At 40.7% G+C, this 23033-nt stretch overlaps 1 pseudogene; it reads left to right on the top strand.

Annotated features, from left to right (window-relative positions):
• The first annotated feature begins 14912 nt into the window (after window positions 1-14912).
• Window positions 14913-15577, top strand: LOC113898699 (annotated as a pseudogene).
• The last annotated feature ends 7456 nt before the right edge of the window (window positions 15578-23033 follow it).

Raw genomic sequence — 23033 nt, forward strand, 5'->3', positions numbered from 1 at the left:
GATTCCCCCTGCCTCCTCTAGTCAAAACACTATTTCTTATCTTGAAGTCCAATGGACACTGCTACATATGGCTATCTTTACCCTATGATGACCCTTTCTTTTTCAGTGTTGCTTACATGCATTAGAGTTGTTGTCCACTGGTTCTGAAAATAACTGGTTTATGGCTGTAGCCAAGTTACTCAAAGTGCGTAGATCCTATACATAGGAGAGAAGTGAAATAATCTGCAAAAATACGTTAACATTCTGTGATTCAATGCTTTAATGATTTTGTCAGAGGAAAAGGTTAACTTTTCGCCAATAAAAAATCCATAATAAATCTTGAGGAGGAGGAATGGGTTGGATGTGCAGGTGGAATGACCTTGAGAGAGAGAAGAGAAAGTCAGAGCAGCTCATAGTATCTTCACTGGTGACTCTGGCCCGAAATAAATTCACTGGGCCCTATCTACTGTTTTTGCTTTGCTCTAAACTATTTTCCATTTTTATTAGATGGTCATTAAGAGTTCCTCAGCTCAAAAATTCTTAGATTCTTTGTTTGACTTCTATGCAAGTTAGATCCCAGAGAGCACATTTATTTGTTAGCAACAGCTTCTGTTTCTTCTGCCAGTTCTTTGTGCACTATTTTTCGTGTGCTGCACTGCGTCAGAAATTTCTGGCAAGAACAAAATATTCTAAAGGTAGAGTTTTCAATAGGAAATACTGTAAACAAAAGCATCAGTCATCGCTAAATCAACAACTTCAGAGTGTGTATCTCTAGCCTTAGGCTTCTAAAGATACATCAGGGTATTGGTTTCTCCATAGTTCTGTGGATACTCTGACCCATGAGAGGTAGAGGTATTTTTCAGCCACAAAAGCCTGAACAGATTTGCAGTTACAGACTTGGGAAAAAGACTGCGTGGATTGCTGACTACAGGGAAGGCTGAGCTGCAGTTGACTCTTAATCCACTAGATGGAGGTAGAGGAATGCAGAAAAGTATCCTTCGGTTGTTTATCAGGTTGACTGTGCAGAATGGACGCGACTGAAGCGACTTAGCAGTGCAGAAGCTAAGGGGGAAGCTTATCTGTCATTAGGTAACATGGCAGGTTTTATCACAGACAGAATGCATGAATCTAATACCTTTGAACACTGGTGGAAAATATTGGCTTGAGGTCTAAGATTGTTGCAAGATCTTTAGTTCAGTTCAATCACTCTGTCATGTTTGACTCTTTGTGACCCCATGGACTGCAACACGCCAGGCTTCCCTGTCCATTACCAACTCCCGGAGTTTACTCAAACTCAGGTCCATCAATTCGGTGATGCCATCCAACCATCTCATCCTCTGTCATCCCCTCTCTTCCTGCCTTCAATCTTTCCCAGCATCAGGGTCTTATCAAATGAGTCAGTTCTTTGCATCAGGTGGCCAAAGTATTGGAGTTTCAGCTTCAACATTAGTCCTTCCAATGAACACTCAGGACTGGTCTCCTTTAGGATGGACCAGTTGGATCTCCTTGCAGTCCAAGGGACTCTCAAGAGTCTTCTCCAACACCACAGTTCAGAAGCATCAATTCTTCAGCGCTCAGCTTTATAGTCCAACTCTCACATCCATAAATGACTTCTGGAAAAACCATAGCTTTGACTAGATGGACCTTTGTTGGCAAAGTAATGTCTCTGCTTTTTAAAATGCTGTCTAGGTGGGTCATGGCTTTTTTCCCAAGGAGCAAGCGTCTTTTAATTTCATGGCTGCAGTCACCATCTGCAGTGATTTTGGAGCCCCCCCCCACCCCCCGCCCTGAAAAGTCTGTCACTGTTTCCATTGTTTCCCCATTTATTTGCCATGAAGTGGTGGGACCAGATGTCATGATCTTAGCTTCTGAATGTTGAGTTTTAAGCCAATTTTTTTCACTCTCCTCTTTCACTTTCATTGAGAGGCTCTTTAGTTCTTCTCTTTCTGCCATAAGGGTGGTGTCATCTGCATATCTGAGTTTATAGCTATTTCTCCCAGCAACTTTGATTCCAGTTTGTGCTTCATCAAGCCTTGCATTTCGCATGATGCAATCTTCATATAAGTTAAATAAGAAGAGTGCCAATATACAGCCTTGACCTACTCCTTTCTCTATTTGGAACCAGTCTTTTGTTCCATGTCCAGTTCTAACTGTTGCTTCTTGACCTGCATACAGATTTCTCAGGAGGCAGGTCAGGTGGTTTGGTATTGCCATCTCTTTCAGAATTTTCCACAGTTTATTGTGATCCACACAGTCAAAAGCTTTGACATAGTCAATAAAGCAGAAGTAGATGTTTTTCTGGAACTCTTGTACTTTTTCAATGATCCAACAGATGTTGGCAATTTGATCTCTTGTTCCCCTGCCTTCTCTAAATCCAGCTTGAACATTTGGAAGTTCATGGTTCACGTGCTGTTGAAGCCTGGCTTGGAGGATTTTGAGAATTACTTTACTAGTGTGTGAGATGAGTACAATTGTACTATGAAGACCTATAAGACCTTCTAGAACTTACACCCCCAAAAGATGTCATTTTCATTATAGAGGACTGGAATGCAAAAGTAGAAAGTAAAGAGATACCTGGAGTAATAGGCAAATTTAGCCTTGGAGTACAGAATAAAGCAGGGCAAAGGCTAACAGAGTTTTGCCAAGAGAGCACACTGGTCATAGCAAACACTCTCTTCCAACAACACAAGAGAAGACTTTACACATGGACATCACCAGATGGTCAACACCGAAATCAGATTGATTATATTCTTTACAGCCAAAGATGGAGAGGCTCAACATGGTCAGCAAAAACAAAACCAGGAGCTGACTGTGGGGGATCATGAACTCGTTATTGCCAAATTCAGACTTAAATTGAAGAAAGTAGGAAAAACCACTGGACCATTCAGGTATGACCTAAATCAAATCCTTTACAATTATACAATGGAAATGACAAATAGATTCAAGGAATTAGATCTGATAGACAGAGTGCCTGAGGAACTATGGATGAGGTTTGTGACATTGTATAGGAGGTAGGGCTGAAGACCATCCCCAAGAAAAAGAAATGCAAAAAGGTAAAATGGTTGTCTGAGGAAGCCTTACAAATAGCTGAGAAAAGAAGAGATGTGAAAGGCAAAGGAGAAAAGGAAACATATATCCATTTGAATGCAGAGTTCCAAACAATAGCAAGGAGAGATAAGAAAGCCTTCCTCAGTGATAAATGCAAAGAAACAGAGGAAAACAACAGAATGGGAAAGACTAGAGATCTCTTCAAGAAAATTAGAGATACGAAGGGAACATTTCATGCAAAGATGGGCACAATAAAGGACAGAAATGGCATAGATCTAACAGAAGCAGATGATATTAAGAAGAGGTGGCAAGAATACATGAAAGAGCTGTACAAAAAAGATCTTCATGACTCAAATAATCACGATGGTGTGATCACTCACCTAGAGCCAGACCTCCTGAAATGTGAAGTCAGGTGGGCCTTAGGAAGCATCACTATGAACAAAGATAGTGGAGGTGATGGAATTCCTGGAAGATGATGCTGTGAAAGTGCTGCACTCAATATAACAGCACATTTGGAAAACTCAGCAGTGGCCATGGGACTGGAAAAGGTAAGTTTTCATTCCAATCCCAAAGAAAGGCAATGCCAAAGAATGCTCAAACTACTGCACAATTGCACTCATCTCACACGCTAGCAAAGATCTTTTGATTTTATGCAAAAATTATATTCTGTGTCATCCTTAAATAGCAGTCCCTACCTTTGCCTAATTTGGGCATTTTTTTAGTATTTTTGCAGTTGGAACTACTAAAGGTCTTTGCTTTCAGCCCACTTCAACCCCAAATCCCAAGGAACTCCTCACAGCAGGAGGGGTAGCAGCTGCCTCTGTGTAGGTGCCTTTCATCAGCAGAGTTGTGGTCCTACATGGGAAGTTTCTGGTTTCTCAGGGGGTATTAATTTCTACCTCTTACTAAGAGTCCCATGGTTAAGAAAATCAGAGAAGAGGAAAATGATTTAAATGCTGGTTCAGTGCTTCCCAGATGGCACCAGTGGCAAAGGACCCACCTGCCAATGCAGGAGACTGATAAGATACAGGTTCCATCCCTATCGTTGGGAAGACCTCCTGGAGGAGGGCACAGCAACCCATTCCAGTATTCTTGCCTGGAGAATACCATGGACAGGCAGGGGTACAATCCATAGGGTCGCAGAGTTGAACAGGAGTGAATGGTTTAGGACACATGTACAGGCAACAAATAACAGTGATATTGGAATATTGACCAAGACTAAATTCACTGACAATTGGTAAGATACTTGAGCACAGCTAGTACCCCAACTTTCTTTTTCTTTCAACTAGTTTTCCTTCCTTTCTTCCATTTACCTCCTCTGTCCTGCTCATTCTTCCCCACTTCCTCTCTGCTTATGTCTCCCCTACCCTTTCTGTTTCTCTCCGTCTCTCCCTTTCTTTCTCTTCTTTATGGTCCAGAAGATCTTGGATCTGGAACCCGAAGGGTACCCTTCCAGCTTTGGATTCCCCCACTCTGTTTTCTCTCTGCTTTCACTTTGTCTTGGATTTTACTTGACCCTGTATTGAACCCCTCCTCTGATGGACACTTTGGTACCCAATCCTCTGTCTTCTGGCTGGAGGCTACAGTCCTATAAACACAAATAGCCCACTTAAATAAAACTGTCCATCTTGTTCCTATGCCTCTGCCCCTAGAGTGTATCTCCTAATGTGTAGATATTGTCTGGGTCACACCTGAAACTTTTAATGAAATGTAGGGCCAAACAAATAACCCTGGGAGTGGGAAGGAAAGGAAAGGTGGCAGGCAGAATGTGAGACATAGTCTCATGTGGGACTGTTTCAAAAAAGATAATATTTTGGTGCCTTCTATTTTATTTTAAAAATGTGTATGAATTACATATTAGACTCATATGCATTCTTTTTTGTTTTAATATATTGAAATATATTTTGTTACCTTGTCATTGTGCAAAATTGTTCTAGGAAGGTTTATCCTGTTTATCCTGTGATTTTGAGTCCTTGCGGCCAAACCAGTGGTTACTCCTCACATTTGAATTTTTCAGTTAAGCTTAGATAGGAGCAGTGGTAAAGATAATAGTTTTTGGAGTTAGACTGAGCTAGGTTTATCCCAGCTCCTCCAGCTTACTAGTTGTGTATCCATAGGTACAAGCAGGCCTCTCTCAGCCTCGTTTTTTCCCATCCATGAAAAGGAATAATTGTGACCACAAAGAATTGTTGTGAAGGCTAGATGATAGAATGTGCACAGAAGGACAGAAAGTATATAAAGCACTTAGTATGGTACCAATACAGAGCAAGCTAATAAACATTACCAGTGTAGGAACAAGTCATTTGGACATTACACTGAACCATTCATGTATTCTCATTTACTGCATGTAGACAATCTGGTCTTTTCAATGGTACCAAGTTGAACATGGCTTTCTATGATGTAAAGGAAACCTAGAAAATATCAGACTTGCTGTAGTGTTGTTCCTTGTGGTTTGTACTTCTCTCAGTTATTGTTGTTGTGTAGTCACTCAGATGTGTCCGACTCTTTGCGGCCCCATGGACTGCAGCATGCCAGGCTTCCCTGTCCTTCACCATCTCCTGGAGCTTGCTCAAACTCATGTCCATTGAGTTGGTGATGCCATCCAACCATCTCATTCTGTCATCCCCTTCTCTTCCTGCCTTCAATCTTTCCCAGCAGGGTTTTTTCTAATGTGTCAGCTCTTTGCATTAGGTGGACAAAGTATTGAGTTTTAGCTTCAACATGAGTCCTTCCAATGAATATTCAGGATTGATTTCCTTTAGGATTGATTGGTTTATCTCCTTGCAGTTTAAGAGACTCCGAGAGTCTTCTCCAACACCACAGTTCAAAAGAATCTGTTCTTCAGTGCTCAGTCTTTTTTATGGTCCAACTCTTACAACCATACAGGACTACTGGAAAAACCAGAGTTTTGCCTGTATGGACTTTTGTTGGCAAAATAATGTCTCTGCTTTTTAATATGCCATCTAGGTTTGTCATAGCTTTTCTTCCAAGGAGCTAGTGTCTTTTAATTTCATGGCTACAGTCACTATCTGCAGTGATTTTGGAGCCCAAGAAAATAAAGTCTGCCACTGTTTCCATTGTTTCCTGATCTATTTGCCATGAAGTGATGGGACTGGATACCATGATTTTAGTTTTTTGAATGTTGAGGCTTAAGCCAGCTTTTTTACTCTCCTCTTTCACTTTCATTAAGAGGCTCTTCAGTTCCTCTTTGCTTTCTGCCATAAGGGTGGTATCATCTGCATATCTGAGGTTAATGATATTTTTCCCTGCAATCTTGATTCTAGCTTGTCTTTCATCTAGCCCAGCATTCCACATGATGTATTCTGCATAGAAGTTAAATAAGCAGGGTGATAATATACAGTCTTGATGTACTCCATTCCCAATTTTGAACCAGTTCATTGTTCCATGTCTGACTTCTCTCAGTAAGACAACCTATATAAATAAAACATTGTCATTTTGGAGTATGGAATGAAAGTGAAGTGAGAACAGGGCTTATTTTTTACTGCGATAGCTTAACTTCTTGGTTCTGCAGTGATCAGGATCAGCTGAAATTTGGCAGCTAATTGGCGCCAAAGCTTTTAAGGAACCTGGGCAAGACAGCGTTTCAAGAAACACAGAAGAGGAATAGTTGGCTTTGGCTACAGAATTCAGTTTTAAAGTCTGGTTTTTAACCTCCTGTAGTGACTAAATTCCATTTTCACCCTGTACTTCCACACAAAGCAGTGTTAGAAGCCACATAAGATTCAGGGGCCAGCTTATACTTCATGTTAACATAATAGATTTTGGAAGAGTATCTGAGAAATGGTAGTCTTAAATGATCTCTTGAATGAAGCTTATAATATAGGAGAAGTAGGGAAATGTGTTTTGATTGCAACCTGATTCCAGTTTGTGCTGCATTGAGTAGAAAGATGCTGCCTACATGAAACACAAGTTACCACCTGGGCACCTACTAACTTTAAGGCATTGCCTTAGCTTCTCTGAAGTATAAAGAAATGGAACACCATGGCCTGGCAGTTAAATACTTTACATATGAGTAGGAGAACAGCATATACTCCTGCAACACTATATTTGACACAATCACTAATGTAAACTCTCTTCACACAAGGAATCTCTTAAACAATTAATTCAACACAGAGTATATACAGGTCCAAAGCATATGTGTGGATTTGATTGAACAAGATATGGCTCTTGCACTTAACAATCGCATCTTCTAGTTGGAGGGAGGCACATACAGATAACTGTGATACAATTTCTAAGAGAAGGTGCTAGTTCTGGCTGATTGGGTCAGAGGAAGCCCTAATATGAGTGCTTGAATGGAATCATGTCTTTGGAAGGCATGTGGCTGTTGCCAGCAGAATGGCCTGGAATAACTCTGGTGATACTGAGGACTGGCCCTGGAAATAGAAAGGAAAAGATGACTGGTAAAGCCATTTTAGGTGGCTTAGTGGTAAAGAATCTGCCTGCAGTTCAGGAGATACAAGAGAAGCAAGTTCGATCCCTGGGTTGGGAAGATCCTGTGGAAGGAAATGGCAATCCACTCCAGTATTCTTGCCTGGAGAATTCCATGGACAGAGGAGACTGGTGGGCTACAGTCCATGGGGTTGCAAAAGAGTTGGACACACCTGGAGACTGAATAGCAACACATTTCACTTTAAAATCTGAAGGAAGGCTTGCAGGTCTCTGTGACTTACTGGGTGAAGAATTTGGGGAGAAGGAAAGGTTCATGATGATTCCAAGGCATGAGCTGGGTACCCAAAAGAATGGTGGTGTATCATGGCCACAAAAAGAGAAAAAAAGAGTGCCCAACTAGTATTGGCTTTGAGAATAATATATGTCTAGAGTCTACAGGTAAACTCTGAGATATAATTCCTAAATATATATTAAGGAATATATTAATATCCAAGGCTGTTAGATTTGCATTAATAGATCTTTACTTTCAATATCCAGTGACAATGTCTAGCATGTTTAAATTTGTAAAATTAGTGTACTTGGGAAAGGTGATCAGAGTATGTTAGAAAGCAAGTTAGATTGAATTAAAGATATTTTCAACATGTACTAACAGAGTTATAAATCAAGGAGATGTGGAAATGCTAATTGAGCAGACTGAGGAAAGTGAAAAATAGAGTAATGCTCCCCAGAAGTTCTTTGTGATAGAAATCATTAATTTCCCCAAATTTTCTTGACCTTATTATTTAAACGTCTCTCAAATCTGTTTCCTTGCCTTTAATCATATTTCTCTGATATAGTTTCAGTTTTCTTTCTTCATCTTCTAGGTTAACAGGAAATTTCTAACTTTCCTCTTTGCTTTCAGTCTCTCTCCCAGTCCATTTTCCTCACTTTCCCAGAGTGATCATTCTAAAGGGCACAGAGCCATATCACACCCTTTGTTTAAACTCATCCATGGTCCCTTTCTTCTACAGCATTTTATCACTCTTTTAGATTATAATATCTGTACTTTTGCAGCTGACTTGGGTCCTAGATAGTTATATACACATTGATCTCCTCACTAAGTTGTGTACTTTTTGAAGCCAGGGACAATGTCTTATTTACTTTTGTATTTCCTGAGTCTAGTGCCATATCTTTCTTATACTAGACTATCAATAAACATGAATTTGTTATGGACTTGACTGTGTTCTCACAAAATTAATATGTTGAAGATCTAACCTAATGTGACTATATCTAGAGACAGGATATTTAAGGAGGTAATTAAGTTAAGTGAGTCATATGGATGGGGCCCTAGTCTAATGTGATTAGTGTCCATATAAGTGCAGAGATGAAGAACTTTCTCTTTTTATGCACTCACAGAGAGAAAAGGCCATGTGAGGACATGGAAAAACTGCAAGTTTTTGCAGACTTGTCTGCAAGTGGAGGAATTTCACAAGTTACCAACCCTGATGGCAGCTTGATTGTGGACATCCAGCCTCCCAAACTGTGAGAAAATACATTTCTGTTATTTAAGCCCCCTGACTGTGGTATATTGTTAAGGCAGCCTGGCTGACTAGTACAGAGTTGAACTGGGGAGACATGAGGTGTTGTCTCTAGAAGCCACTGCCATGAAAGGTCACTATCAGTTACTCTAGGGTAACTGGTGATGCAGATCATCTCAAAGTTTGTGTGACAAAAACAGAGCAGCAGGAAAATGAATCTTTGGCTGTGGTCTAGATCCTGATATTAATGATTTGTTCTTCAATGAGCATCTAAGAACATTCAGGAATTGTAAACAAATGTACTCACATTTGTTACAAATTGTAAACAAATGCTGTTCTTGAGTTGCTAAGTCAGGTCCAACTCTTTGCTACTGTATGGACTGCAACATGCCAGGCTTCTCTGTCCATCACTCTCTCCCTGAGTTTCCTCAAATTCATGTCCACTGAGTCAGTGATGCCATCCAACCACTTCATCCTCTTTCACCCCCTTCTCCTCTGGCCCTCAGTTTTTCCCAGCATCAGGGTCTTTTCTAATGAGTCATCTCTTCGCATCAGGTGGCCAAAGCATTGGAGCTTCAGCTTCAGCATCAGTCCTTCCAATGAATATTCAGGGTTGATTTCTTTTAGGATAGACTGGTTTGATCTCCTTGCAGTCCAAGTCTTCTCCACTTCCACAGTATGAAAGTGTCAGTTCTTTGGCATTCAGCCTTCTTTATGGTCCAGCTGTCACATCCATACTTGACTACTGGAAAAACCATAGCTTTGACTATATGGACCTTTGTCGGCACAGTGAGGTCTCTGCTTTTTAAAACATGGTCTAGGTCTGACATAGCTATTCTTCCAAGGAGCAAGAGTCTTTTAATTTCTCTGTAAGAAGGGCTTTTAAAATTTCTTCTGTGATAATGCTTTTCCTATACAAACTCCTGGGATGTGATGATGACCCAAGGAAAGTTGACATTATTAGAGGAAAGAGCAAAAGGATTGCTGGGAATCTGAGAATGTGTTTATATGTGTCAGGACTCATAGGGTTTTATAGGCTCATGAATCAAGCCTGTGGCATCCCGATTTTGATTTAAGATTATCCACTGGGGAGCAGATTTTGTTTTGAACTTTGCTTAAACCTTCCTGAGCAAAGAGATCCCTCAGATATGCTCTGTGAGTTTCCCTACATGGCAGCACAGGACACTTGGGGGTTGGATGTTCCACATAATTTACTGTGTGCTTCGACTGGACACACGTCACTGCTCTCTGCACAGCACAGCAGTATTTAGATAGGTGCTGCTGGCAATCTGGCCTTCTGTTCTCTGTTTGGTTGCTGCTCCATATTCATTCTGAGAATCAAGATAGAAAATCAGAGAATTATGATGAAAAAAAAAAAAAAAAGAATAAGCTGTGTCACAGTCAATCTTCAAACCAAAAGTTAATGGGAAGTTTCAAAGCTGAGTCTTACTTTTGCAGTGGCCATAAGTTTTTAACTTCTGCTGTGTATTTCATTTCATCTATTTGGTAAAATTGTACATGTGTGTTTGTGATGGAGCTCTCCTTTACAATGATGTTGGTGAGGTAACTCTATTATGAGAATAATACTTATTTAGATTTGCATGATGTATAATTTTGAGTGCTTTCCCATCTTCTATTGGAATTGATTTACACATTGGTAATCAATGGCACCCCACTCCAGTACTCTTGCCTGGAAAATCCCATGGATGGAGGAGCCTGGTAGGCTGTAGTCCACGGGGTCCCGAAGAGTTGGACACGACTGAGCGACTTCACTTTCACTTTTCACTTTCATGCATTGGAGAAGGAAATGGAAACCCACTCCAGAGTTCTTGCCTGGAGAATCCCAGGGACGGGGGAGCCTGGTGGGCTGCCGTCTATGGGGTCGCACAGAGTCGGACACGACTAAAGCGACTTAGCAGCAGCAGCAGCAGCAATCAGGTTTCAAGTTAATACAAGATAAAGAATTGTTTTATATCATTCATCGTCTAGTGCTACACAGCCTGGCACTCTCCATATTTATTCACCAATGGTTTATTCAATAATTATTGTAGAATTTAGAGAAATAAAAGTTCTGGGCATGTTTCTGATAGAAGACCAAACATATTCCAAATATATGTTTTTATAAACATCTGAACTGAAAGGAACTGAGATAATTAAGAGAGCACATGGTTCATACTGGTTCTTTTGTTTTATGATTGTGTTATCTGTTTAATTTTGCTTTAAAATTTGTCTTTGGTTGAGTTTCATCTCTCTTAAAGTGACTGAATATCATGTAACACAAGGGTGTTTGATCTCTTGTCAATTAGAAATTCTCAGTAAATTACAACCTTTATAATTACTTCATGTGATATATAACTGGGAAGTTTGGACAAAAACTATTAGTATTAAATACTTTTTGCAGTTTACATTTAACCTAAATTGAAAACTGTCTTTTTAGATAGAATTGTTCAGAGGACACCATCATCATAACTTAGCTCATCCTTAAAAGTGCAAAATATCTTATTTTTCCAAAATATTACTTATTATCTGTGAAAGGAAAAGTATGGGAAAAAATAGAAGAGTATACTATGAATTAGCTTTATATTTACTGTTAAAATAATTTTCTGTATTTTAATGCTTGTAACTGACTCTGAAAATGGAAAATTAAACAACTGTGTTGGTTTATTTTATCATCCATTAAATATATTTTGTTGCCTGGAATTTGGTTTAATGCTAGTGGGAAGAAAAGCTACCACGAGTTAATTAAATTCTATATATAAATAAATTAAAAATATGATTAATGTCATTAGTAGGAACATATCTATGGTGTTATAGCAATTTATGAGCTCTTCTGTCATCTGTACTTCCTGATTCCATTAACAGTTCCTACCTGTATTACAAAAATATTTGAAGAGAGGAGGGAAAAAAATCAGTGATTGCTGCTTAGCTACACTTCAGTTACCTTCCTGCTCAGTTGTACTTCAAGCTCAATGAGACGATGAAAGAAGCTTAAAATAGCGTAGTTTGGGTAGAAGGCAACCTTAAGGGTTTGTGGATCTCAAACCAGCACGAAGGAAGAGCAGGGCGAGATTGCTTCTGTCAGGCAGTGGCCACCAGGTGGCAGTACACCTCAAGGAATGGAGGGAAGACGGCTCTACTGGAGCAGAGCTGCCAGAAGTCTAACTGAGCACTATCTGCTTTAAGCCAGAGACAGAAATGAAGATCGGAAAGTGTTCAAATATGTCAAATCTTGCAGAAAACCTTGGAAAGACAGTCTCTTGCCAGTTGCAGACGGTTGATTGCTGAGACTGAATCTTGGATGTTTCTAAATGGACCACTGATGAGATTTGTGGATCTCCTGAAGGTTGCTGCAGCCCTCTGTGTGCTTCAGGTTCCTTGTGGGGCTCTGTGGGTCATCAGCTTCCTTTCTTCCTAATCCGCGCTCTCTCCTGAGGTGATCCCATTGACTCCGTGTGTTTCAGTCTCATCTAAACCCCTGATGGTGATCCCCGGATCTCAGTGATGAGTCTGCTGGCCACTCAGACACCCAGCTTTTATATTAGGTCTCACAGCTCAGTTCAGTTCAGTCGCTCAGTCGTGTCCAGCTCTTTGTGACCCCATGAATCACACCACACCAGGCCTCCCTGTCCATCACCAACTCCCGGAGTTTACTTAAACTCATGTCCATCGAGTTGGTGATGCCATCCAGCCATTTCATCCTCTGTCGTCCCCTTCTCCTCCTGCCCCCAATCCCACCCAGCATCGGGTCTTTTCCAATGAGTCAACTCTTCGCATGAGGTGGCCAAAGTATTGGAGTTTCAGCTTTAGCATCAGTCCTTCCAATGAACACCCAGGAATGATCTCCTTTAGGATGGACTGGTTGGATCTCCTTGCAGTCCAAGGGACTCTCAAGAGTCTTCTCCAACACCACAGTTCAAAAGCATCAATTCTCTGGTGCTCAGCTTTCTTCACAGTCCAACTCTCACATCCATACATGACTACTGGAAAAACCATAGCCTTGACTAGACGGACCTTTGTTAGCAAAGTAATGTCTCTGCTTTTTAATATGCTATCTAGGTTGGTCATAACTTTCCTTCCAAGGAGTAAGTGTCTTTTAATTTCATGGCTGCAATCACCATCTGCAGTGATTTTGGAGCCCAAAAAAATAAAGTCTGACACTGTTTCCACTATTTGCCCATCTTTTTGCCATGAAGTGATGGGACCAGTTGCCATAATCTTAGTTTTCTGAATGCTGAGCTTTGAGCCAACTTTTTCACTCTCCTCTTTCACTTTCATCGAGAGACTTTTTAGTTCCTCTTCACTTTCTGCCATAAGGGTGGTGTCATCTGCATATCTGAAGTTATTGATATTTCTCCCGGCAGTCTTGATTCCAGCCTGTGCTTCTACCAGCCCAGCGTTTCTCATGATGTACTCTGCATAGAAGTTAAATAAGCAGGGTGACAATATACAGCCTTGACGTACTCCTTTTCCTATTTGGAATCAGTCTGTTGTCCAATGTCCAATTCTAACTGTTGCTTCCTGAGCTGCATATAGGTTTCTCAAGAGGCAGGTCCGGTGCTCTGGTATTCCCATCTCTTTCAGAATTTTCCACGGTTTATTGTGATCCACACAGTCACAGGCTTTGGCATAGTCAATAAAGCAGAAATCGATGTTTTTCTGGAACTCTCTTGCTTTTTCCATGATCCAGCAGATGTTGGCAATTTGATCTCTGGTTCCTCTGCCTTTTCTAAAACCAGCTTGAACATCTGGAATTTCACGGTTCACGTATTGCTGAAGCCTGGCTTGGAGAATTTTGAGCATTACTTTACTAGCGTGTGAGATGAGTGCATGTCTCATAGACATTTTTAATTCCATCTTAATTCCAACTTAACTTTAATACCTGGATCTCTGCAACATTCTCCTTTTACAGTGTTTGCCAGTTTACCATCTAAACCGTCCTGAAACCCAGAAATCTGGGATCATTTTAAAACTCCTCTCTCTTCCTCACTCTTGATATCCATTCAGTTTTAGAGTCTGTTGATTTTCTTTATGTCCAAATGTTTCGTTAATCTGTTCACTTTTACTGTGCCTTCACCCTGGCCCTTGATCCTGTGCAGAACTTCAAATATAATCTCTGTGAATGCATTTTTGCTCCCTTCCTATCTGTTCTCTGCAGCCTGAGTGACCTCCACTTTTTCTCTTACCCTTGTCTGCCCCTCTCCACTCAGTCTCTGGGAGCCCATCACACCAATTCTCTTTCAATTCTTTGTTCTTCCGAGCTTCAAAGCCTTGGGCCATGGCATTACCACTGCTTGGAATGCCATTCCTCGCTTCCTCTTCTAACTAGCATTTTATCTTTCCAACCTCACCTCAAACATCACTTGCTAAGGAGACCTTCCCTAACCCAGCAGACAAGGTCAGACCTTCCTCTTGGATCATTTGCTGCCTCCCCCGTGTTGTCTGTGTCACACTTGTAATAGCTTGTTCACTATTTCCTGCTAGACTGTCAATTCCTTGAGGAAAGAGACCATGCCTGTCATATCCATCACTGTATCTTCTGTGCCTTGCACAATGCCTGGTAGAGAGATATCTTTTGATTCACATTTGTAAGATGGATGACCTTATGAGAATTAATGAGCTAACAGACATAATATAATTCTTTCTATGGTGGCCATTTTGGTGGAGTATTTTGGGTATGTAGGGATGGAGTGGGCATGTCTTAAGAATTTACCGTGAAGGGTGGATGTGAGGCATGGTTAGAAAACTCAAACTATGTTTCTCCTGGAGTGATCTTCCTACAGTGTTCTAGGAAGTCTCACTAGCTCCTGATGCTGGGGTTGGGGAGTAGAAACAGAGGGAAGACATTCTTGAGAGTAACTGTATGGTTGGCTCACAATTTTATCTTACTGGGCTTAAGTTGGTTGTTAAGAATAGTAATATGATGCTTTTCTGGTAAGTGGCCTGAGGTGACCTCTAAAAATGATTCACTATTCACTTAACCCAGAAAACCCCACAAAATCATACAAATCAATAGGTTCTTCATGTTCACATTAAAAACACTCGTGAAATTGCCCAGGCCATTAAGGATGTGCCTATAAAAAGCCACCAAGCATCTGAAGGATTTGCTCAAATTCGTAACTCAATGTACATGCATTTGAGCAGACTTGAGGAGATAGTGGAGGACAGAGGAGACTGTTGAAGTCCATGGGGTCACAAGAAAGTCAGATATGATTTAGTGACTGAACAATGACAACATCTGAAGGATGTCACTTTTCATTCCATCCTTACAATGGTGAAGTTGGCAGGTGTGCTCAGGCCAAACACTGGCATTGGAGGCAGGGTTAGTGGTACAAAAAGAATGCTGAATTTTACTGCACATGCTCAAAAATGCAGAGAGTAATGCTGGACCTAGAGGCTTAGATGTAGATTCTTTGGTCATTGAGCACATCCAGGTGGACAAAGCCCCTAAGATGCAGCCCAGGACTAACGGAGCTCATGGTTGGATCAACCCATACATGAGCTGTCCCTGCCACATGGAGATGATCCTTACTGAAAAAGAGCAGGTTGTTCCTAAACCAGAAGAGGTTGCACAGAAGAAAAAGATATCCCAGAAGAAGCGGAAGAGACAAAAACTTTTGGCCTAGAAATAAATGCCACAAAAAGTGCAAATCAAATTAAAAAATATAGTAATATGAAGTAAAAAAAAAAAAGAATAGAAATATGATAAAGAAAGGCCCTTTGGCCCTTATCCTGCAAGAATTTAGGGCTGGAACATACTTTATGTGCACAACCTGGAGTAGCACCTTCTAATAGAACTGTCTCTGATAGTGGAAATAATTTATATATGCATATCCACTATGGTAGTCATTACGCATATGTGACTTTTGAACTCTCGAAATATAGTAAATGCTAATTATAAACTGAATTTTTTATCCTGTTTGATTTAAATTAATTTATATTTAAATTTAAACTACAACTCATCGTATTTAAATTTAAGTATGGCTGATGTCGGCTGTGCTGGACTGAATTAGGTAGGTCGAGAGTACCTGGGTTGTGCTGAGACTGAAGATGGCCAAGTGCACCGAATGTTTTGCATTGGACCACCTTGCATTACAAAGAAGCTGGCATGCTTTTATTTATACTGATGCTCCCTTTCTAATAAGCATGTAAAATCAAATATTTCCAGAGAAAAAGTAAGTTGCAGATATTTTCTCAATAGGAAAATGTAAGGGGCTGTTTTATAAGCCTGAATTCCTCTCATTCTTAGAGTGTGCTGTCATCTTATAATTCAATGTAATGGCTGTCATTTCCTATCAGATAAAAAGAGATGCCTCAAACCTACTCCAAAAGTCACTGTCACAGAGTACTGGGATTGGGATATCATCCTGCCTTCTGGGATACCAAATAGTAAGCCCTCGGAACAAAGCAGCAGCTGTGTGCCTTCTGGAATCCCAGTGTGTCCCGTTAGTGTTGATAAAAATAACCCCTTGATGATTTTATGGCATATTTTGTGACATCAAAGAACCCTACAAAATTGAATTCATGCTTCCAACACTTGTTCAAATTCACTCAGTTGTTAGAACAGTATTAATCTTTCTCATGCAGACAGTACGTGAAAAGTACATAACCTTTTCTCATGTACGTGCAAGAAGTACAAGCCTGTGTTTATGTGGTACGCCAGGGTAAGTGGACAGGCTGTGCATGATTGGAGGCAGCTGGCCCCAGTGGCTTTGAAGAATTCAGGCTCTGCCCACCTCTGCTAAGAGCTGAGGAAACTGCTGACTCAGCACAGCTATGAGGCTTTTGTCTCACTGGAATTGGGAAGCTCTGGTGACTTGGTGTTCACCAGGTCTAGGACTGCTACTGCTAAGTCGCTTCAGTCGTGTCCGACTCTGCGTGACCCCATAGATGGCAGCTTACCAGGCTCCGCCATCCCTGGGATTCTCCAGGCAAGAACACTGGAGTGGGTTGCCATTTCCTTCTCCAATGCATGAAAGTGAAAAGTGAAAGTGAAGTTGCTCAGCTGTGTCCGACTCTTCGTGACCCCATGGACTGCAGCCCACCAGGCTCCTCCATCCATGGGATTTTCCAGGCTAGAGTACTGGAGTGGGGTGCCATTGCCTTCTCCGTGGCCTAGGACAGTGCTTCATAAAATTTAATGTGTATGTGAGTCACCTGGATATCTTGTTAAAGTGCAAATTTTGATTCAGTAGATGGGCAACTGGGCCTGAGATCCTGCATTTCTAATAAGCTCCAAAGAAATGCTAATATTGCTGGTCCACTGACTGTATTTTAAGTTGTTAGGTGCACAGATTTGATTTACAGTTTGGTCAGTTTTGCATTGAAAAGTCTTTCTCCATCACTACAAAGCTTATTCTTACTTTCTACCAGCCCTGATATTATACTATCAGACCAGATAAAAGTGGATGAAAACCTTGACACAAGCTCTTTCTGGGGCTAGAAAAATAGCTGGTGGTCATGTGTTTGCATTATCAGTGGAAAACTGTAACAGGTTAGCGTACAGCTCAGAAGCAGGCAAGCACGGGATTCATTAGCTTGATAGTTCTAAGTCAATCTACTTTTAAGCCCAAATAAATGAATTTTAAAAACAAGGTGGAGTAACTGTAGGAATAACTCTGGACTAGGTAGAGATTGGGAGACCTATGTCCTGGGTCTAATTCTCCTCTGACTGATTAATTCAGTATAGGGAAGACATGACATTTCTTTGAGCCTCAAATTTCATCTTTCAAGCATGATCCATGCTGACTATGGAGATGCAAACTTTTACTTTTCTCCCTCACACAGGTATTTGTAATGTCACACATGTGTGTGATGAGCTGCCAGCTGCTTAGTAGCAGCCAGCTGGGCTGTGATGAGAGGAGAGTGACTACTTTGTAGGAAAAAGAATCAATTTAAAAAATAACGGTAACACTAGGTTTGTGCTTCAGGTTTTGTAGCTTCACTCGTTTCAATTCCAATCTGTTAATTCCACAGGTATAAGGGCAGTTGGCCAGGTACAGAGTGGGTAGTGTACAAATGCTTGGTGATAGTGATAATGATGGTGGAGAGTATTCTGTGACTGTAGCCTGGAGTTGGGCACATAGTAGGTGCACAGTATGGAGAAGGAAATGGCAACCCACTGCAGTATGCTTGCCTGGAGAATCCCATGGACAGAGGAACCTGGCGGGCCACAGTCCATGGGGTTGCAAGAGTCAGACACGACTTGGCGACTAAACCACCACCGCCACCAGCTGCACAGCAAACAGTACTCAGTGGAAAGAATGGGTCAGAGGAATGGTGACTGTGGAGTCCCCGAAGAGTCTTTTTCTGAGATGAGCTCCGTCAGCAGAGAAGTTGCATCATCTCTGTCTGTGATCTTATAACATTCATACAGCAACACGCTCATCTTCCAGGCTTTCTCTTCTTCACCTCTCAGCACTTGTTAAATGTACAAAAACGCTCCTTTGAGTTTTATGTGCTGATGAGAAAGGTCTGTGTTCTTACAACCGCATTCATGTGACAGACGAGCCTTGCTTTTTCCAGAATGTCAGGCTTTTCTTTGGTTCTCAGTAGGATCAGTGAAATTAGGACCTTAAACTGTAACTTTCTAGTTAATATTAATCTTGTTATTGCTTATACTGTAAACAAACCAGAGAAAAATCCAGATTCAGCCATACATTTGCACAGATAAATGTGAACATTTGAGTCAGTGCACACTTGTGGACATTTTAACAAAGAGAAGTGGGAACAGAGATAATCAATGAGGCATTAAGTGTGAACTGTCCAGTCTCCATAATCTCAGATTTAAAAATACATTATAGGTATTCCCATGAGAAATTTCACTGTCCGGTTTTCTCTCTCTTCCCAACCCTCTCCCTTTAAATAATAGTAGGTGATTATTTTGGTAATTGATGTAAGTAAAATTAATTGAAACATTTTTTGTTTTAGCAGCTAAAGTAATGCTGCATTTCATCTTTTCTATTTGTCTCTACATTGATGAAACCTTGTTATAATTGTATTAGGATGCTCTAGATTTGAAGTAGCCATTAGATTCTAGTCAATACTTATCAGTCTCTGATAAATCTCTCAGATAATACAAAGCCAATTAATCCTAGCCTGATTAGCTTTTGACAGAAATTTTCTTTTAAAGATAACACAGTTCAAATTTATGTAGCTCCTTCCCTAAAGGAATTCAGACTGATCCTCCTTTTCTTATGAAATAATTTAATTGCATTATCATTTCTTAAAACCCATTACTTCACTTGCCTTCCCTAGATCAGTTTACAGCTATGTGTCAACTAGGGCAACTGAATCAGAAATACCATCCCTTCCCACTAAGTCACCTAAGTAGAAACACGGAAGGAATTCTTTCTAATTCCTTTCCCTTAAGTCCCATATTAAGTTCATTTGCTCAAACCTCAAACATCCCTCTCAAAAATCTCCCTTTCCCCTCTATTTCTTCATTCACTGCCTTAAGTCTTCCTAATTTTTCTCCTGGTTCACGGTTGACCTCCAATCAGGCACCCCTCCCCACTTTCTCATCCCTTCAGCTCAATGTCCATACTGTGACAAGAGTCAATGTAAAACACATGTGGGATGATGCCCCTAATGGCAGGGTCCCTTATGGGCCCTCAGGTCCATGCTTCTGGACACACAGATCCTTTCTCCACTGGCTCTTTCTAGCCTTGTCAGTCTCCGTTTGATATCCCTCCAGTTTGTCCCTTTGCTTGTATCCCAGGTTCTAATTGCTTTGGGCAGATTTATCAAATGCAATGTGTTCCTTTATTTGTCGTGCATTTTCATCTTGTTCTTTCTGCTTTACTTTGTTTCTTTTCTTAATCTACATGTCATCCTCCTAATGACTCCTCAAGATCCATTTCACAGGTCACCTTCTTCCTGGGACTTTATATCACTCCCTCCCTTTCCATCTTTCTCAGCGTAATTAATTCCTTTTTATCTGTATTCCCAAGGGATCATGTCCATAGTTCTATTACAGCACTTATCATGGAATTAAATTTATGAATGTATGTGTCTGCTTTCTTTAGGAGTTTAAAATCTCTGAGGGTGAAGATCTGTTTTATTCATTTTTGTATCTCCTGTTCTTGGCACTTAATAAAATTTTCTATAGTTGTGTGTTGAATTGGATGTGTCAAACCTTGTTGGTTTTTTTTTTTTTCCTCCTCTTTAAAATGTGAGGCAGAAACTGTCACCTCTGCATTACTGAAGGGAAAATTCTTTCCCCAAAGCCACAAGCAGCTTAGGTAGTGGCCTTGGGAGGAGTTGACTGTGGGTGGTAAGTGGTGCTGAGAAACTGACCTTGGTGCTAAGGCTAGTGGCCGCTCTGTCTCCTCTTCTGAGGTTATCTGTGTTGTCTCCCATCCTATTTGCCTATGAGCTTCTTGAGGGCAAGAATCATGCCTCTTTTATGTTTGTGTCCCCAGATCCTAGCGGCAATGGTTTTCCATTGTTGCTGTAACAAATCACCACAAACTTGGTAGCTTAAAACAGCACAAATTTATTATCTTATAGTTCTAGAGACCAGAAGTCTGAAATTAAGCTAACTAGGCTACAGTCAGGTGTTGGCAGGGTTGAGTTCCTTTTGGGACGCATAAGGGAAGACTCCATATTCTTCTCTTTTCCAGATTCCAGAGGCTTCCCACATTCCTTGGCTTGTGGTTTCCTTCCATCTTCAAAGCCAGCAGGGGCTGGATGAGTCTTTTTTACATTGCATCACTCTGACACACTCTCTTCTGCCTCTCTTCCCCATTTGTAAGAATCCTTGTGATTAAATTGGACCTACCCAGATAATTCAGGATAATCTTTCCATCTCCAGGTCAGCTGATTCACAAACTCAATTCCATCTGCAATCTAAATTCTGCTTTGACATTTAACCAAACATATTCATAGGTTCTGGAAATTAGGACCTGGGCATATTTTTGCTGTGTGTATGTGTATCCATGTGGCATTATTCTGCCCACCACACTAGCATAGCGTCTGACTTATGTTAGGAGATAAATTTGCAGAATGAATGGACAGGGTCTCTTGTGAATGTGAGTGGCTTTAAGTCTCAGGGCTGTTAGAACAACTGTGGAAGCAGTGGTGATTGGGAGATGGTGAGGAAGAAATTCCCTGGTAAGAATGGAGGGCTTCAGCTGTAGAGCGTCATGGTTGATTTCACTGTTGGGGGCCAGTATGGCAGACTGACTGTAAGGTGACCCCCAGAAAATCCAACCTCCTGGTGTTGACAGATTTGTTCCATGTTCCACTTTTTACTTTATGTAGGACCCATGACTTGCTTCTAAGCAATAGAACCTGGCAAGATGATGAGATATCACTCTCATGATTAGGTTATTTATATGGTAAAGGTGATTGTCATTCCTGTAATTATCTTACATTATATGACTTTGGTCTTAGTAGATTGGGTCTGGGGACTTTTCTTGTGGCCCTGATGAAGTAAATAGCCATGTTGGAGAAGTCCATATGGCAGGTAGCCTCCAGGACCTGAGGGTGACCTCCTGCCAATATCTAGTTAAAAGCCAGGGCCCTTGGTAGTATAGTCAAGAGGAAATGAACCTGTGAACAGCTTGAATTAATTTGGACACAGATTCTTTCTCAGTTGAGATTCCAGATGGGAATGCAGCCCAGCCAACACCTTAATTTCAGCCTGTAAACCTGGCCCTCAAACCCAGTTAAGCTGTGCTGACTCCTGAGCTACAGAAACTTTGAAATAATAGGGACTGTGTTTTAAGCTGCTAAATTTGTTTTAATTTGTAAACAGAACAAGAAAACTCTTGCAGGCCATTTGGGAATCACGTGAGAGATGGAGATGGATCTTTTCTGCCCATGCTTGTGGGGAAAAGAGCCCCTGACTGTAGATTTACCTCCACTTTACAACTGAATGAAGATGAGAAAGAACAAGTTGTTACTCATTACTCTTTATCCAGTGGTCAGTAAGAAATACAGGAAGAGAGTCTGTTATTCTGACTTATGCTGAGCTTCCTCCCAGCCCTTCCAGAGGCCATGACTTGAAACTGGAGTTCATAGCAGGGGACTTTGCTTCATGTACCCTCATAACAGTATTCTGAAAGAAGATTTTTGGGCTTTTATTTTCTTTCAGACAGAATCACAGAGAGAGGTACCACTTATCTAAAATCATGGGAAAGATTCAGGTTGATATCTGGGCATGAATGAGTAACACTCATTAAGCTTAGTGGTTAAGTTCTTAAAAGTTGTACATACTGAATGTACTGTTTAACATCCCTGTCCTGTAGCTATAAAGCTCAGTCAAAACTTACCTTGGACTTAAAACAAAAAAAACTTCTTTGAAGAGGCTATTTTAAATTAATCAATGGCATTTGATGAATTTAAATGACCAATTTTTATATATGTATATTACTTTAATATCTCCTCCCTATCACTCACTCTCCTCATCTCATAATGGGATTATTGAGTGCGAAAAGATTAAGTGAACTGTTCCACCTGCTTACACAGCTAATTCTCACTAGAATCCATTTTCCAAGCTTAGAGTTTCATATTGTTTTCACATATAAACTTTAGAATCAGAATTTATGAAAGGTGGTAACAGTCTTATAGCTAAGTCCATATTCCTGCTTTAAAAAGAACCAGATATGCCTAAAACATTCCAGATATGTAATGATCTTTCTTTACAAAAAATTCCAGTGTAGGTGATTGGATTCTTTGGTGCCTCAGCTTTAATTTCAGTTGATATCTGCTGGCACTTTGAGTAATAATTATATTTATCTTTCTTGGTTAGATATTGATTATGGTCAGAAGTTTGGTGCCATTTTTCACAGATCTATGGACTCTTATTTTGGACTAAGGGACCAAGGACAAGCGGGTTTGGAGTCACATCATATTTGCCTTGGGTTGGGGCACCAAATATGGATTTGGAGCAGAGCTAAAAGGGGGGCATTTGTGGGTTGAGCATCAGGACAGGTTTGATATGGGCTTCCTCTGTTCTCTGGTGGCTCAGATGGTAAAGAATCTGCCTGCAATGTGAAAGACTCGAGTTTGATCCCTGGAACAGGAAGATCCCCTGGAAAAGGAAATGGCAACCCACTCCAGTATTCTTGCCTGGAG

The sequence above is a fragment of the Bos indicus x Bos taurus genome, chromosome 1, assembly GCF_003369695.1.
Source record: "Bos indicus x Bos taurus breed Angus x Brahman F1 hybrid chromosome 1, Bos_hybrid_MaternalHap_v2.0, whole genome shotgun sequence".
In the NCBI taxonomy this organism is placed as follows: Eukaryota; Metazoa; Chordata; class Mammalia; order Artiodactyla; family Bovidae; genus Bos; species Bos indicus x Bos taurus.